Source organism: Schistocerca americana, chromosome 8 (assembly GCF_021461395.2).
Source record: "Schistocerca americana isolate TAMUIC-IGC-003095 chromosome 8, iqSchAmer2.1, whole genome shotgun sequence".
NCBI classification, from domain to species: Eukaryota; Metazoa; Arthropoda; class Insecta; order Orthoptera; family Acrididae; genus Schistocerca; species Schistocerca americana.
The window spans coordinates 55,536,999-55,541,330 of record NC_060126.1 but is presented as its reverse complement, the minus strand read 5'-3'; the positions used below and the strand labels follow the sequence as shown (position 1 = coordinate 55,541,330).

At 41.1% G+C, this 4,332-nt stretch overlaps 1 pseudogene; it reads right to left on the bottom strand.

The window, feature by feature from the left end:
• Nucleotides 1-3,544: 3,544 nt before the first annotated feature.
• LOC124546256 lies at nt 3,545-3,628 on the bottom strand (annotated as a pseudogene).
• Between the last annotated feature and the right edge of the window lie 704 nt (nt 3,629-4,332).

The following is a 4,332-nucleotide window of genomic DNA, read 5'->3' as shown; positions in this document are numbered from 1 at the left end:
AAGTTCTTTTTGGGGTTAAGATATTTTGGGAATATTAGTTCCACTAAAATTGTGTCCTTTGTTGAGTGTTCCTAGTATATATAATTGATGTCAAATGCCCCATATGTAATATCTAATTTGCTTGCATTGTGATGGTAGATGAAGTCGGTGATAATATTTCCTTAGTCTTCTCTTCTTCTGCCACCATCCATCACTGTGAGTGACTGCTGTGTAATGCTTTCTGTACAGGCCTAAACTTTTCAGAGAAAGACTGTTCACACTCCAGCTGCCACAGTTTTAATAGGTGTAGTTTGTGACAAATAGATTTTTGCGCCTCAATGACTTTGCGTTTTGTCCACATACTGTGATATACTGATCACACTTTGAGATAGTACATAACTTATATGCTTATACACAGGTTTCTCACTCTCTTCAACTTTTCTATTTACTAAACTGAGTGACCTCAGAAGTGTCTCATTACCTATTCCTCAATCTTTTCTCTCAGCGATATTTACAGCGGATTTTTATCTCTTCTAACTTTTTCTAAATTTCTCTATGTTGTAGTGACCATAAGAGGTTCACTGACCTTTTGGCCGCCTAAATACTCGTATATGACTGTTTTCTGTCATTCAACTGCTACACCTAGAATTCACCTTTTGTAGTTTCTGTCTTGATAATGCTATTCAATTCCATTAATCCTGTGTTGATTGCCTGCTCACTTCGCTGGATTGTGTCATTCAAATGGAATTCACCTTTCACACCTGCTGCCTTGACGGCGCCACCCAGTTCTGTAAACGTGGTGTTGATTGTCTCGATTTTTCTGTTTCGTATGAACGGATATACACGGATTGGTGCACAATTCTTTCTGCAGAATCTCGTCGAAGTTTCGTCTATATCAACCATCATTCAAGTTCCTCATTTTATCAATTAACATAAAACTATACTGCAAGTTATTTCAGCAATCCTCGCATATGGTAACTAGTTCATTGAAGTACACGTTAGAGCCTACACACGCATGGTAAATATGCTTAAAGTCCTCTTTGAAAGCAGCAATATACATTGAATTATTCCTGACCAACTAGAGTATGCTCTGTCTCAAACAGAAGATGTCAACTTCCATCTGACAGCCAAAGCAGAAATATTTCCGGATCTCATCCTCGTTTTCCGCTGCAAAATTGGAAAACAGGAATGTAGTGTTGCCTTTACTTTTTCATACGGCGGAATATCGCTGCTATCGCTATTTGTCTGGTACATTACTCTCCTCATGCTTTGCAAAATCTTCTGCAATAGCTGGCATATGGGCTGGAAGTGGTTTTTTGAAAGAAATATCTAGGTGCTCGATTCAGATCGTCTCACGATGTATTAACAATGATATGCATGTAAGGTTATGGTTAGGTGGTTTCTCCTTCTATGACTGAACACAACTGGGTAAGCTCTAATGGAATTGTTTAATTTTGCAATTTTGTCACGGAAATATACGCTTTCACACGGTTTACATTCTGACAACGATAAGATAGTTTCCAAAATGACGCATCTCGTCCTCTGAAAGTGAACTAATCCTAAACACAACAGTATTAAATTTTAACTCTCGGAAAGTTAAATAAACCTAAACACAACATAATAAAATCTTAACTAGAAGTTTCATTACAAAATTATTCTTAAGATTACGTCATGATTTTGGCCAGTACTACGATAAATCATCCAATTCCGATTCAAAGTTCCGTACTGTTTTTAGGATGAAAATCCAGTCTACGGAGGATTGTTAGTTTTGTGACAAGTTGAACAAAAGATTACCCAAGTCCGGTCGAGCTTACAGTGGCCGCAAGCTGGTGAACCAACAAGTTTACACCTCTGCACGCAGTATTTAAATTAGGCGCGATGAGCTGACACCTGCATGACGGCTCTCGCCCTCTGAAATTCCTATAAGACTAATTAAACCTTTGCTGAATTTTCCACCAGAAACTCTCCCTATGTTTCTCAATATGCAAGAAAACATGAACTCATCCGTAGACTATATCGATATAAACGCCAACACGCATGGCTGGAGCAGCGTGCATGTTATAATGCCCTCTCAGTTCTCGCAAGAACAAGTAACTAACTGAAACTTCCTGGCGGATTAAAACTGTGTGCCCGACTGAGACTCGAACTCGGGACACTTGCCTTTCGAGGGCAAGTGCTCTACCATCTGAGCTACCGAAGCACGACTCACGCCCGGTCTCACAGCTTTACTTCCGTAAGTAACTAACTGGCTGGTTCGTTTCTCCACAGTTGGAGCTCAACGACGCTACAGCTAATATCTAGCTGGATGTCAGCCGCTGTGAACGCAGTGTTCACACAAATTTCTCTGCTGCATCGTACAGATCGTTATGCGCGCCATTCTGCACTAGACGCCAGTTCAGAGAAGAGGCCCCCCAAAATTTCCGTCTGGTCTTTCTCATCGTGACAAGTAAATAAAAACATCGACAGCTCTCATGATTTTATTTTATTTTATTTTTTTCTACCCGTTCCAACGTTTCAGTGCTTCATCTTCAGGCTGTTTTTCATGCAATGCAGGTTGATACGATCCCCATGCATACCACATCTGTTGCCAGCATTACTGGATACGCAGATAATGTGTCAGAACTCCAACCACCAACTGCCAAAATAAAATAAAATCATAATGATGGTTGTAGGTATTTTTATTTAAAAACTGTTGTCGTCCGAGAGACCTCCTGCTAAGAGGGTGGACATACAAAAGCTTGTCTTTCTCATAGTCGTAATTTCATCCCACCTGGGTTCTTCCGTACTCCACGTCACAGCTTTTTTCGACTAATAGGAGCGCTCTTCTTATTTTGTAGAAACTGTCCCTACCAATCACAAGGGTCCTACCATTAAAGTGTGTCGAAATCTCGGCACTTTACTTCTTCCCGGTGAGTTTCCGCAAATCGGACGTTTCGTGCCTGCTCCAGATGCCTAAAAAGTTACATGTGTCTATCACGTGTGTACCACTTGTAGTTCACGTGATCTAATGCGTCACTGGTTTTGTTCATATCCTTTTGGTATTCTGAACGCAGTTATCTAAAGAACTTTTAACACTGCAGCGCATCAGCAATCGTGAATAATTTAATGATTATAAAGAATCCGCCTCGAGTGCAAATAGAAACCAGATGTTGACCAAGGTTTCGGCGTGGATAACCACGCCTTCCGCGTGTTCCGATGAAGGCGTGGTTATCCACGCCGAAACTTAGGTCAGCATCCGGTTTTTATTTGCAATCGAGGCGGATTCTTTATAATCATTACAATCATTAGTTTTCTAAAGCTTTTTCTGTCCTCCTCCGCCGGCCGCTGTGACAGAGCGGTTCTAGGCGCTACAGTCTGGAACCGCGCGAGCGCTACGGTCGCAGGTTCGAATCCTGCCTTGGGCATGGATGTGTGTGATGTCCTTAGGTTAGTTAGGTTTAAGTAGTTCTAAGTTCTAGGGGACTGATGACCTCCGATGTTAAGTCCCATAGTGCTCAGAGCCATCTGAACCATTTGTCCTCCTCCTGATGGCCCGGCCCGTTAATCTCTCTGCCATCCTAGTCACCTGGTCGGTAAAAAAGTTTTCAACTAGCAATAATCGCATCTCGGATAAGCCTCATTGGTTACGATATTGCCACTGCACAAAGGTTGGTCGGTTGGTCGTTGACTCTCGACTGGGACGCCCCTTAAGTGGTTTGTGTGGTGCATACTGTGGCACAGCGTTCGCCTCTGTCCGCCCTTGCTACCAGACCAAAACGTTCCCTCTCACTGGTTGTTCCACACTCTGCTCATAGACATGCATTATATAGAACCGGTGTGTTAGTAACATCGATTGAGTGTCATACCTTTTTGCATTACATACTGATAGGCAAATTTGCTCATTACCACCGAATTAAGTTGGGTATCATATACACCTTACCATTGCGATGTATAAAGTCCTTATGTAAGTGACCTTCATTTATTCGGCCACCTTACATATCCGCCTCCTTCCGCATTCAATTTTGCGATGGGTCAATCAGACGTTGAGAAACTGATTGAAGTCAGTACAAAATTGCTTGCAACTTCTGACTGTTGCAATTGACATATTCACTGACCAACTTCCTATTTTAATATTTTGTATACCTTAAACAGTGGTTCGACCTAGTCTCCTTATCTTTCTATTTTACATTATACTCGACTTCCTGTCTACAGATTAGGGCCCTTAAGAGATTCCCTTTTTTCTTTTAAAATTTAACATTCATTGACTGTTCGGCTTTTTGCTTATCTAATTGACTTTAAATTTTGATGAACATGTATTGAAGTTGAGGAAACCTTCATTTAACATTATTCTCACCTGTTTTATAATAAATTTTA